Raw genomic sequence first — 14,601 nt, 5'->3', positions numbered from 1 at the left:
ATTATTATTATTATTATTATTATTATTACTAAATGGCTCCTCAAGATGAATGCTGTGCCTTGTAGGCTGAAGACTCATCATTCACATGTTGAAAAGTGAGGGCATAGTTGTTGGGTTGTTTTTGTTTTGTTTTGTTTTGTTTTTACCATTTCTTAAGTGCTTTTAGGTTCTGGTGTTTTCCTCCCTGGACCTAATAGATGCCAACACTTTCTCCAATCAAGGTTAGGTGGTAGAGCCTACTACATACCTAGGCGATGCCATGTAGCGTATTGCTGAATACTGTAGGCAGTTGAAGTACAATGGTAAGTTTACGATAAAATTTGTGTATCTAAACATATCTAAACACAGAAAAGGTTCAGTAAAAACATAGTGCAAAATACTTAAGAGAGAACACCTATATGGGGGACTTACCATCAATGGAGTTTGTGGACTGGAAGTTGCTCTGGGTAAGTCAGTGAGTGCTGAGAAGACCTAGGTCATTACCAACATGACTGTAGACTTCATAAACACTGTCCCACAAGCCCTCCCCCTGCTTCCTTCTGACAGCCTCAGAGTAGAACATCGAGTCTGTCCATGAGGCTCCACAAAGAGGTATTTGGGGCAGACTGATTGGAAATATGGGGGAGAAACAAGCTAGGTAAGACATTGATTGCCATAGCAATGATTGTCAGGAGGGAGAGGGAGGTGGCCTGAGGACCTGTAGGAATCAAAAATCAAGATGGAGAGACAAAGGGACAGGGGGGTTGCCGTGGCAACATGGCTTTGGCTACTGTGTTGGAGCTGTGCCAAATTAAGAAATTTTGTGGGATTCTTAAAAAGAGAGGGTGTAGAACTAAGGACACAATGTTTGACCTTGGAGATATTTGGTTTTGGTCCCATTGACTATCTGGCACAAGGGGATCTCTCTGAGATTGAATTGATACACTAAATAAAACTTATTTCTTCCTTACATCATACTACCTGAAAATATTTCCAAAGGACAGGAACAGGGTGGCTTCACATGACGAAAGGAAGCTTTTATAAAGTGGCAGTGGTTCTTAATACTTAGAGTTGCTTCTGTGGACCTATGTCTTTGTATATGATCTTAGATCCTCAAAGAATTTACAGCAAGGTACTCTGAAGACCATTAGGTGAGATATGGAAGAGCCGTAGCACCCTCTGACTATGTAGGGCTGGGGATGGCCTCCTCTGTGTGAGCACAGGTCCACAACCAATGGACTGAGATTTACCCTGTGCCCTCAGAATTGAGGTGCTGGAGTGAGAGGGAATCTATGGCCCAGCCGCACATACTGCTCCCATCAGAGAAAAAAATCCCCCTGAACCACATACCCTTCCATTTCTTATAGGAAGTTCATCTCTGTTATATCTTTTAGGGTCAAGGTTGTCTACATGATCGCCATTGACCAAAAATGCTGTTAATATTTGAGGCTTCTTCTCCCTTCATTCTAATGTGTGTCTTGTTTCCTTAAAATAAGCTTGATTGAAATAATAATCTTAGGTCCACTAGGAATATGTGTGTGTTGCATCATTCTGCAAGTATGGTACATATTACTCTTCATGGATAATTATGAGTCCCAAAACACCACAGAAAGGTATGAGTCCTGAGGATATGTACATCTAGTAATGTGGAGAATGAGGTGCATGTGAAAGAAAAGATCAAATAATACAAGGAATTAGATAATCATGTGTTAAAGTATATTAAAAAGTGTATAGTATCAAGTATAAGTGTGGTAACTAATTAGGGAAGGGGAAATTTAGGGTCACAATAGATGGGAGGATGGACTTGAGTCATGACATTGGAATGGCTGGAGTTTAGAAACACAGGAGATTGTAGGGATTAGGATATTAAAAGCACAGGCAATGGTATGAGTCAACAAGTTGAAGTAAAATGAGATGTTACTGATAAAAAGGAAATCCGGATTTATCAGATAATCATGCCCCTTTCCCCCCGGGCAATATACACCTAGATCTTGAACATCTGTTACCTGCACAGAGATCCTTCTCTGTGGCTACGCAAAGAAAATGTTTCATGGCAGCTAGGCCTTCCAAGAGACTGTGATTTTAATATTTCACACCAAGGTCAAGATTCAGCAGTTTCTTTCATGGTAACTCAGCACAGAATGATGTGATGGAAATTAACACCTTAAAAAGTGTGTGTGTGCGCGCGTGTGCGTGTGCGCATGCATGTGTATGAAGCACAGCTCCAACTGGGCTTTTTAAAACCTCTGCTTCCTGCATCTCATGACTAAGTGTGGTTAATTAAGCCAGGATCACTTTTTCCACTCCACCCATACTTTGTGAAAACCTGTTACAATTTCTGCTTGATTTATTTGCTCCTTTGTATTTTCCTTCTGCAATTTGCTAAAAACAATAATGATTTCAGATGTAAAGACTTTTGTATCAATAGGCGACCCAGTGATTTACTGATCCTTTTAACACGGTGAAAATAGAAGCCCATTACATGCTGGGGAGGACAGGGGGTGGGGGGCGGAGGTGGGCTCCAGCGGTGCTGTTCTGTATTTATAGCTTTGGGCTTTGGCTCCATAAGCAGTTACGGGAGAGGGAGTAAATGATACTCATTTGTAAGTATCAGCCACATTCACCCAGAAAAAAACATGAAAAATTGATTTGTGGAATCCATTAAGATGTAAGCATGAATAATAACCTGCGAGTTAGTGGAGTGGGGCTGTAAAAGGGACCTGACTTTTCAAATGCATGATATTTTTGCATTTTCACAAGTATGAGTTCCAAATGGTGAGACGCATGCTCAAAGTTGGCCCATGAAATAAAACGTTCAAACCAGAAGCTTTATTTACTTTGGATTAGTCTTGGCATCTTTCTTTTATCTATCAATGAATCAATCAATTAGCTTTTGTAGGGAGTCTACTATGGACTCAAGAGGGTCATGAGGAATATGGAAGAAACAAAGAATGTGTACATGTTAAAACTGACAAAAAAGTCTTTGGGGTTCAGTCCAACTCGTTTGGGGTCAACCTTTCTCTTTCCAGTTGCTACTCCAAATAACTCTTAACTACCTCATACGGAGGGCTGCCAGATGTAGCAAAGACAAACACGGAGCACCTGTATTTATCTGGCAACTCAACCATACATGTAATCCTCCTCATCAACACATTTCACAGACTTCCACTCTAGAATACATTCCTATAAATTATTAGCCAACACCCTGATAGCTCTTAAGAATAATGTGTGTTTGTTATTATGAATTATGTAGACTTGGAGCTAAAGTAGAAGCTTATTCAATAATTGTAGTGGTCAAGGTCAACAAAATGGGGAGCATGTGTACTCTTTACCCTCCTTGTTTTCCCCTTTTCCCTTGTTTTTTGTTTTTTTGGGGTGTTTTTTTTCCAAGTTAACAAGACCTCTGCTTTCATGCTAATGAGAGTAATGAAGAGATTGTAGGCACTGTCACAGCATAGCCTTTTAGGGGCCATTCAAACAATTCCAAACTGATCCCACTCCTGGCTATATACCACCACATTGCCTACACAGAAGTTAGCACTTTGAGAGATTAATTGATATCCAATAAGAAAGAAATGGCTAATAACCTTCTACTCAGCTCCCTGGCACTCTGGCCCAGTTAGGGTTATAATCCCAGACTGTGGCAAAATCAACAGCTATATTTTACAGAAAATCTCAGAGCTCTTAGAGTTTTGGTTGTTTGGAGTTATGAGTTAGTCTTAACCCAAACTTTCAGAAATTCCTATTTCTGTAAAAGCAAAATCCTACTGTTAGGAATTAAAATATAATTTTTATGGTCTCGCAACTGCCTTCTCTTTCTTCTTTCTGTGCTTGTATTCTCCTCTTCGCTACCGATTCTGAAAGTGTTGCCCATCTAGGACCTGCTTAAAGAGTGAAAATACTCACTTCCCCGGGTATGACCACCACATCCATGGTGGCCTAATCCCAAGGCCAGGGAAGTCTAGAGTTTTGCTAAAGTTTGCAAATCTTTGAGGACATGTAGGCCTAACCATGACGTCAGATGGATATCATATGATATGTGATCATTTGTGCCCTCAAACCATGAAGAGCCTGGAAACATGGTGGATACTTAGCTTCCCATCGAACTTGGACAGGTGCACAGTGAATGACCTGCCACATCAGCACAGTGATGATGGGAAACGTCAAGTGAGTTGGAGACTCTAGCACTGGATTCACAAACTATTCTAGCCAAAATGATATTGTATTTTGCTTCCTTATAACATGACCATGTGTGCTTCAGATTGTTCTAAGCCCTCTAGGAAGGCCTCTTATCTCCTAGAATTGGTATCTTCTTGTCTCTTCAATAGCACAGAATTGGATTTGGAGGATGGCCATTTCCAAGAGAATTTGATGGACTGAGCAATACCAAATTTTGCTTGTATGGTATTTATATCTGGCTCCATTGAATATGTGGAGTCTCAGGTACTGGCCAAAGCTATGCTAGAGTGGAAAAAAATGTTCTGTGTTCCTCTAAGTTGCTGAGAATTTAATGGACCACCCCAGCCATCACTCAACAATTGGAGTTGATTTAACGTTCTCAGATGGTGATATCAAGGCAATCGTCTCAAGTACTAATGAGCACTGGAAGCTGGATTCCCCATTCAAGAAATGGATTTAGGCTGTTCTCTCAGTTGCTTTAAGGGCCACCCAATTCCAGGCAGCACCCAGTAAGTGATGGCAGGGCTCTGAAGGAAAGATGTCATTTCAAGCTCACAAAATGCATTTAGGGTTTGCAGGTCAGGATGATCCGAGGGGTCGTGGAAAGTGTGAGCCCCAATCAGGACAGCTTTCCTCTTGACTTTGGAGTGTGAACAGTGAACAATCAATCTACATACCATCTACTCTCCGTAGGAAGGCGCCTCCTTTTGTGGTGACTGGGCTAACAGCCCTTTACACTCCATTACAAAGGAAAATGAAATTTTCTAAATAGATAGACAAATTTTTGTTATCGTTGTGTCTCTCTTGAAACGCGGCCTATCAATACTTGTAAAATTACCTTAGATGTTTAAAGGTGCAGTATCTTGATTGTAAATGTCCCAAATCATAGGGTTTGAAAACCTTTATGGTAGACTATTTTGGTTAATTTGGGGAATTGTCCCTGATGATTTCCTATGTTTGAGTTTTCAGAAATACAAAGGCTAAGGGGATAGGGAGTGTTATTATAAGACGTGGTAGTTTGCGATATAATCCCAGGCCTGGGTGTGGTTTTTCAAGTACTACCTCTAGACTGCAGTAAGGTGCCAGGCTGAAATTAGCATTAGGTCTGGCACAGCAGTATAAACAAAGCAAAATATAGCAGTGTTTGTGTTTGCAGTGTGTCTTGGCTACCTTCTTCCTCCTCCTCTCCTTCCTCGTCCTCCTTCTTCTCTCCAAATCCACCAAATTCCTGACTTCCTCATCAGAGAGATCTTTAAATTCTTCCTGTTAGATATAAACACCTTCTTGGTTGCCAAGGACATGAAAAAGAAAAATAACAGGAGGAAGAAAGCAAATGTCCCCATGTGACAAACATGTTGTAGATGTTTGGGCACTTTACATATATAAATTCATACAGTTTTTCTAAGAGCAGGAGAGACAGGCTGAAACTTGGAGGTTAGTTGACTAGCCCAAGTCACATAGTGGCTAAAAAGTGCGATTGGGTTTCAAATCCAGGTCTGTTAACCAAGACTATCTGCCCTTTTACAACATTATACCTCAGTGTAATGAAAATGGAATTTTATAAATTCTAACTTATAGAGACCTGCATAGATGTTTTTTTTTAAACCCAATTTACGACTTCATTGTCCCATCTCTCTCTAAAAGAAATAATTCTGAAATTGCTAGAGAGACGAGGAGCAGAGGACTTTGATATGGTTGTTTATTAAATACTGGACATAAACTCTTATCATGGGGTCAGGGAAGGGATAGATGAATGTTTGTAACAATGATAAGCCATAACTGTTTCCTAAAGTTAGGGGAACAAAGATGATTATCTTAAAGACTAATATAGGAGCGACCACTATGTGGCAGGCACTGTGCTATATTCTCTACACGCATAGTCTAACGAAATCCTCACAACAACCTTATGCGGCATCTACCATTAATTAGTTCATTCATTCATTCATTAACTGAGAGAGGTCAATTAATTTGTCCTATGCGCATGCATCTACCTGAATCCATGGTTTCACCCCTCACCACTATGTGCTGGATTATGGTCTTGACATTTGAAGAACAGCAATCCCATGCTACTTAGTCTATGAACATCATAGGATTTCAGAGAGATTTCAATGAACACTTGGTATTTCTTGTGTGTGGCACTGCCATCAAAATCAGCAGAAGTAATCACCTGTCTTGGTCATGAGGGATGCCAGGTCTCACCTGAGAAAATATGTGTTACAGGAAAGTCAGCTGTTGGGTTCAGAATGAATTGACTCATCTTAGCCTATCCCGTTTGCCTACCCTTTTATTAAAACACACACACACACACACACACAACCATACACACAATGAAAACAAGCTGAGAAATTTGTATTTTTTGTTGTTTCTTCCTTCTTAATTTTAATATGTTGATGTCTCCATTCAATAGTGATACGGAGAGGAGGGATATGTAACCACAGAAACAGGGATGAGTACATACAATGGTTGGTGAAATGTTTGCAGGTAGAAAGATTTTTATATTTGTCACCAAGCATGAACTAAAAGAATACCACACCAATACACTCAGAGTATAGAATGTCAAACTCAGAAGGGGAAGGCAGAGAAGCGTGGAAATCCTCATGCATCGGCTATGTTATATCTACTTTAAATACATGCTTTGCCATCTTGTCAATACTTTTACCAGGTTGACATTGTCTTACTCATTTTATAGTCACAAATATTGAGGGTCATAAATATTAAGTGAGATAACTCAAATTCAAAGGCATGATCTCTCCAGCTATAAACACTGAGATGTATCCAGTACTCCGTGTTGCCAGTCCTGTTGCAGCAAACATTTTGAAGTGTGTTAAATGTAAGAGGTTATATTTAATGTGCTGCTTTTTGAAGGAAATTGCTTATTGCTAGAAAAAAGAATTTTTTTAAAAAAGATTGTCAATCTTTTTGGGAGATTTGAATGCTCATTTGTTGAGAGCCAAGGGCTATTAAAAAAATAAAAGTCATTCTGGAGATCTCTAGGGCTTTAGTTCTGCTTAGAAATTTAGTGTTAAGACTGACTTAAAAAACACGAGTTTCTCTTTCTGTCAAAAGAAAGCAGTCTGGGTAGGCAATCTAGAGATCCCACAGTCTGATCAAGTCATCAGAGACCCAAGCTCTTCTCCTTTTCTCTCTCTAGTCCCTTTACTTTTTAAAAAATGTATTTTATTTCTTAAGTTTGTTTTTATAGTTAAGATACAATATTATATTAGTTTCAGGTGTGCCATATAGTGATTCAACATTTATATACCTTCTGATGGGCTCACCACACTAAGTCTAGTAACCGTCTGTAACTGCACAAAGTTATGCTATTATACACTCTATTTCCTATGTTGTACCTTATATCCCCATGGTTTGTTTTATACGTACAAGTTTGTACTTCTGAATCCCCTTCTTGTTTCTGCCCATTCCCATCCCCTTAAAGCATGAGAGACTTCCATCCTTAAATTCATCTCACACTCCAAGATGACTACTGGAGGTCTAGCTATTGGGTCTGTGTTCTAGGCAGGAAATAGAAGAAAGTTTGAGAAAGACAAGTGCCAACTATCTGACCTCCTTAGGGGGTTTTCTCAGAAATCTCACACACAAACTTCAAATTTCATCTGACTGACCACCTGTAGCAACAAAGGATTTTGCAAAATAAAGTCTTCAGGGTGAGCACAACGCCTTGACGATTAATGATTGGGTTCTAGCACTGAGAAAAAAATGGGATCTGGATATTGGATAAGCGACTTGAAACAGTCACAATGAACTAATCACTCACTGTCAGTGTCAGAACTTCCAATATAAAGTCATTAAAATAGCATCCTCATCTCCATGTGTGGTCTGGGATCATTAACAAATAATTGGATCAGCTGCCCACTCAAGGGAGAAGCCACACAACAGTGAGATTTGGAATTTGGAGAGCATATGTTGGATACCATGCAGTCTGAGGACTGTCCCCGTGGATTGGGAAAAGGAGGAATGACTCACAGATGTTAGCAGAGCTTAGTCATTGCCCTTCGGGGCTGTGCAAGCCATGTGCTAATCAGTCCAGCCACAGACAGCCATGGGAAGCTCCCTTCCCCACTGGCTCCAAACCAGATAGAGAGTCCCCACCCACGCATCCTTCAAGCTCATTTCGATATATTGCATTTAGAAATGTTTATTTCATTATGAGCAAAAAATAATCATGCCGTCAGAGGTCTGCAAGGAACCCCAGGGTAATTTTCTAATGGAAGTGGGCAACGTCTATAACTTTTCCCCAGGTAGCTTTTCAAAGTAGGTGTTCAGTCAGTCACCCTCCCACACTGCAAGCCTTTGGACTTATTAAACAATTTTAAGAGTTTTATCCATCTACCCCTGAGTTAGTTTTAACAACCCCAGAGATTTTTCTGTCTTTCTCGATCCGGACTCCTACTTCCTTCCAAGGTTTCTGACGGTCTAGCTCGGGGCAGGGGCGGGGCTTGTATTTTCATCCTGCGGCCTCCCCTCCAATCAACCATGTCACAGTGGAATTTTTATTGGTCATAAATTTTTTTACTGGCTAGATTAATGTGATTGAAAGCATCACACCCAGTAAATACCGTCTGCTATTTGCTTTAGCAATACCTGTGGAAAAGGGCAACTTGGGACCCCGGCACCGTGGAGCTGGCGAAACCATTGGCTGTGCAGACCTCGTTGGGGGCCCCTGTGACTGATGACCAGAAGTTGCTCTTAGAGGGAGGTCCGCCCAGCAAGAGGCCCCATTGGTACATGCCTCTGCCCTGTGTAGCCATGATTCACTTCACTGACTATCAAAGCTTTCTACAGCTTTGCTTGCTGACTTTTGACCAGAGGTTCCCTTTCAACACGAGGAAAATCTGCCTAGCGAGAGAGAGGGAGAGAGCGCATTACCGGGAAATGAATGGCGGCCGGTTGCTGGCGGTCCCCGGTTTATTGCCCCGGGAGCGTCGGCCTGAGCTTGCCCCGTGGTGCTGCTCCGGGGATGTGTATCGGGGCGATTTATGGAGCATGGTTTTATCAGCATGAGTTCTAACAACAACAAGGGGGACATTCAATAAAACCTTGTGTGATGGCAAACGCCTACCCCCCCAACCCTCGCAACCCCACTTCTCAGAAGCCGAAGAAATGAATGTTTGCAAAAGCACAGGCTTCGGAAATCTGCTTTCACGGAAAACCGCTTTCTGGCACGGGTTTGGAGAGAAGGTGTGGGAGCTGGGCGCCAATGGGCCCCATCTGTTTTCTCCCCTTTGACCCTGGGTTGTTTGACTACATGGTCACGACCCTGCATGGAGTGGGGTAGATGGTCTGTGAAGACACTCTGCCGCCTCCCGCATGCCTCCCAGCAGGCCTGCCGCCCCTCCCTGCCCCTGGCTTCCTGGAAGAGATGCCAGGATTTCACATCCAAACAGAGAAGGAAATTAGAAAAGAAAAACGCAAACAGAGCATGTGGCAGATGGCTAAGGGGCTCCAGGATTAAAATACAGCCTCCAAAGCTGCATTTCCATAGAGAAACCCCGCACTCGCCCTAGCTCAGCTGGGACTGCATTTCTTAGTCCCGGGGCCAGTGTCTCCCCAGTAGGTGACTTGCAGTTAGAACACAGGTTGCGTAGTGGCTGGAGGGGATTCTCTGGTTCACTCCAGTTCCTTGGGTGGGTGGGGTTGGCAAGATGCCAATTAGCAAGACCCGGAAAGCCTTTCTCAGGCCGAAGTCTTGGTTGACCCGATTTGGATGTGCAAGTTGGAGAGAAAGTGAACCCGGATGAAGAATGATATGGGAAGACCAAAAACGCAGCGATGGAAACAGGCAAAGCCAAGGAAGTCACGAGAGATATAAGAAAAAGAAAAAAGGAAGGGAATGTCGTTTACAAATATAAAGAACGACAGGAAGGAGGAGGTGATAAGGACAACATCTCTGGAAAAGAAAAAAATGTGTCTAAAAATCCAAAACAAATCTGATTTGAAATGACAACATTGACTTCCTAAGAGCTGCTGATAGTGTTAAGATTTCTGGCTCACGTTTGCACACCCCCCTTCCTGCCACTGCCATGACCCAGCCCTGCCTGGCACCAGAAACAGTGTGGGTGCCCCACTCGGGTTTGTGAGTGGGAAGGGCTATGAAGCAGCCATGTGAATTTTAGTGTATTGATTGAGGTGTGGGGGGGTGTTGATGAATCGCAGAAACAGCCTTTTACATGAAACGCCATCCAGTTCACTACCAGCCAGTGGCTCTAATCTCCGCCGAATGTGCAGTGTTTATTTTTCCAAGGACAGGGCCTTCTATGACTCACAGTGCTCAGAGGCTACTTACTAATGGACCCTTGTACCAGTCAAGAATGTGACACACGGCGAGACACGCAGCTTAACAATCACAAACAACAGTACAGTTAATGGGGGGTGAAGCTTCGGTGACATGTGCCACACCAAAGAGCCGACTCCTCCTGCTCCCTGAGGCCACAGATGAAGGGTCCCTGGGCTGTGTAATAATGATAAAATATTGCCATCTGTTGGCATCCTGTGTAAGCAGGCTCTGACACACAGAGCACTGATGTTTTTCCAGACTGCCTCTCACGTCTCTCCAGGGACGGGATGTGTAAAAAGCATCCGGGGAAGGAGCAGAACATGGCAGCCTGACCTAATAGGAAGAGAAACATAGCAATAGTCTCAAACTTCAACCCTGGAAGAGCACAGCACGTTGGCCTCGTCTCTGACCGCCAACATGGCAGGAGCTGCGTCCACCAAAGGTTGCTGGCAACTGACTAGATGGCTCATAGGATGTTGCTTCAGAAATGTGGTCAATTCACCTTGGGGAGCATGTGTTTACCCTCACAATGAATTCAGGGTTCTTTCATCCAGGGGGACCTTTATTTATTGCCTGAGAGTCGAAGGTGAGTATGTTGAGTAATATACAAATCATACATATTGTAGGCAATGTAGACAGTTACAGTAATTCAAAACATCCTTTACTCTAATCATCTGTACATTCTGGGTAAATGTGACAAAATTGTTTTTAACATTTTGGAGGGGGCTGAGCCTATATAGAAGAATGTTGTCTAGTTAAAGAAACAAATTAGAAACTGAAAACCAATGTTAACAGGCATGTGAGGCCTCAGAAGCTGAGAGAGGTCTTCATTAGGCCCAGTGACCTAGAACTTGGGATGTTATGTTGTATCAGAAACGTTACAAATCAATGTGTTAGAACTGAGACCACTACGTAAAGCTGGGCTTCTTGAAAGACAGCAACTTCAGGAGGTGAGAAAAAAGTCAAACTTAAGGACACTCATCTAAATTTGCAAAGGCTCTGGCTGCAATGAACAACGACAAAAACAAAACAAAACAAAATAAAAATACAACTTAGATAAAATCACACAACAACTCCTAAGAATTTTACAGGTCTGAACCCCCAAACTGTTATTGAGGTCAATGCCACGGCACTGCTGGTATAGTGCCACTGCAGTGTGTCCCAAAAGTGAATGCAAAACTGTTCTAGAATGATTTTCCTACAAGTCATCCCATAAAGAAGAGGAGAAATGGAAGGAGAGAATGAGGGAGAAAGAGAGATAGAGAGAGATCTAAGTCCCACTAAAGAACTCTCAATACAATAGTATGAAACACACTAGGAAAACAAATTACCCTCCTTCATGGGCAATGTTAAAAGAGATAATGGGACAGAATTTTTGCAGAATTCGTGGGCACATGCTCCTCAGATTCTAAAACTGTAAGTTCAAAAGCTGTAGCAAGAATAAGGTTGGGGGCTGGTTGAAAATGGTAAAGGGATTAAGCAAAAGAAAAAAAAATCCTCATAGACACAGAACAGTGTGGGGATTGCAAAAGGGAAGGAGGCTAGAGGAGGTAGAAGAGGGGGAAAAAAAGAAAAGAAAAAAATGTAACTAAAAATTAATCTACCTCGAGGAGCATTGTAGTGAATAAGGAACGCCAAAGACAAAAGTAAGTACTTCCCCACCATCAGAGTGAGAAGAAAGTCATCCACACGTGCGTAATTAAAAGCCACAGGACACACAGACAGAGTTCAAACGTGAAGCTTCCTTGAATCTCTACAGGCTGATTCTTATAGAGACAACAGAGCAAATAAACACATCAGGTTGCTTTCCACTTTTTTATAAGAAATATAATATCTTGATATATATAAAACATTTGACCTAAGCATAATAACGTATATAAAACTATAATGATAACTTGACTCTCTAAATTCTGTTCATTTTGTTTCATTCCATATTCAGGCACTGAGCTACAGCAGGTCTCATGATTTCTTATCTTGTTCACTACCGAAAGATACATATGAATATATAAACTCCCATTTGTATGACAAGGAAACAGTTTGTACCAAAAGTATGTGCCAAAATAAAAATAGAAATAGTGATTCATAAACATTAACATGGTTTTGCAATAAAATATAAGAATTGAAATAGTTTTTTTCTTCTTTTATTCTCCAAACACTATTTTTCTTAAGATTTCCCTTAATGGTCTAGTGAAGCTTTGAATACTACTAGAAGGGTGACAACTCATCAACAGCCAATAAAAATAAGTTTTTTAAAACATTTTTCTAGAATTTGGACATATTGATATTAAATCACCAGCCTAAACCTACATAGAAACATACTATTTTTTTCTTCAATATGATGTTTTATTTTTCTGTAGAAAATTTTTACTCTTAAAAATTTACACATATACATCCTAGACTTATGGACTAAAGATCTAATTCTGTCACTGATAAAAAAAAAACACATTAAAGGGCTTTATGGAGATTGTCTCAATAACTGTATTTTTTCTCACATAAAACTGTACCATTCAGCATAGCTCCCCTTACACTATGAGTACGATCTTATTTATTCTCACTTCTTTAGTATGCGATGCTTTCTTTTAACCTAGATTGAAAGCAGAGATCATAAATGCACTCAATTTTGGTGTGGACACAGACTCCAAGAGATTGCCATATTCCTAGTGGAGCAAGCTAATTTGGTGGCTGCATCCTAATCTAGGTTCTATAATAGCTTAATTTGTGTGTGTATGTGCATGTGTGTGTGTGTTTGGTGTGTGTGTGTGAGAAACAGAGAGAGAGACAAAGAGAGGGACAGATAGGTTCAGACAGACAGGAAGGGAGAGAGATGAGAAGCATCAATTCCTCCTTGCAGCACCTTAGTTGTTCATTGATAGCTTTCTCATATATGCCTTGACTGGGGGTGGGGGTGCTACAGCAGAGTGAGTGACTACTTGCTCAAGCCAGTGACCTTGGGCTTCGAGTGCGACCCCATGCTCAAGCTGGTGAGCCCACACTCAAGCTGGATGAGCCTGCATTAAAACTGGCTACCTCAAGGTTTTGAACCTGGGTCCTCCGAGTGCCAGTCTGATGCTCTATCCACTGCACTACCACCTTGTCAGGCATCTAGTTTGATTTTTCTCCTCAGAATTTTTTTTTCTCATAAATTAACCCAGTTTTCTTCTCTCTCTTGTGAAATAAGAAAGCAAAATGTAGATTTTACAAACCCTGTGCATTTCAGATCTTTTTTTTTTTTTTTGTATTTTTCTGAAGCTAGAAACGGGGAGACACAGTCAGACAGACTCCCACATGCGCCCTACCGGGATCCACCGGGCACGCCCACCAAGGGGCGCTCTGCCCACCAGGGGGCGATGCTCTGCCCCTCCGGGGCATCGCTCTGTTACAACCAGAGCCACTCCAGCGCCTGGGGCAGAGGCCAAGGAGCCATCCCCAGTGCTCGGGCCATCTTTATTCCAATGGAGCCTCGCTGCGGGAGGGGAAGAGAGAGACAGAGAGGAAGGAGAGGGGGAGGGGTGGAGAAGCAGATGGGCGCTTCTCCTGTGTGCCCTGGCCGGGAATCGAACCCGGGACTTCTGCATACCAGGCCGACGCTCTACCACTGAGCCAACTGGCCAGGGCCTGCATTTCAGATCTTGTAACTTCAGTGACTTGTGCATGGCAGTAATAAGTATATGATTTTACACTTTGGTGCTCTGCTTCATATTATATTCAAAACCCTTAAAAAGTGGTACGACTAGCAAAGAAAATGGGGCAATTGGACTGAGTATCTGGAGATTAGACAGGTCTTTACATAGTGGATGCCTCCCTATTCTTTAACCTGGACAGTTAAAGTTATGAAAGCCCATTTCATACTTTATGGCTACAGTTCTAAATGTCCATTTTTCATAAAACAAAAAAAAGTTCAGATGCTAGTGCTGTGTTGCATTAAAACTAACATTTTTTACATGTGTGCTTTGATACACAGTGACTGCTTTGTGTACTCTTTCAGCAAAATTGGGAGACTATTGGAAATTAGAAGCTATAAACATCATTTGGCCATTTTGGCCTGTGTTACATCTCGTTAGAGTTGCAAGGCTATTCGGTTTCATTTCTGAGATGTACTTAGATTTTAGTTGAATGAATTGCTGTGTTTTCAGAACGGCACCTCCACA

At 41.7% G+C, this 14,601-nt stretch overlaps 1 non-coding gene across 1 annotated transcript; it reads right to left on the bottom strand.

The window, feature by feature from the left end:
- Positions 1–13,992: 13,992 nt before the first annotated feature.
- Positions 13,993–14,068, bottom strand: TRNAT-GGU (transfer RNA threonine (anticodon GGU)). The gene has a single exon. It is a non-coding gene; the product is annotated as a tRNA-Thr (tRNA).
- Positions 14,069–14,601: the final 533 nt, after the last annotated feature.

Source organism: Saccopteryx leptura, chromosome 5, assembly GCF_036850995.1.
Source record: "Saccopteryx leptura isolate mSacLep1 chromosome 5, mSacLep1_pri_phased_curated, whole genome shotgun sequence".
In the NCBI taxonomy this organism is placed as follows: domain Eukaryota; kingdom Metazoa; phylum Chordata; class Mammalia; order Chiroptera; family Emballonuridae; genus Saccopteryx; species Saccopteryx leptura.
The sequence above is the reverse complement of the archived record's forward strand: the minus strand, read 5'-3'. Positions and strand labels throughout refer to the sequence as shown.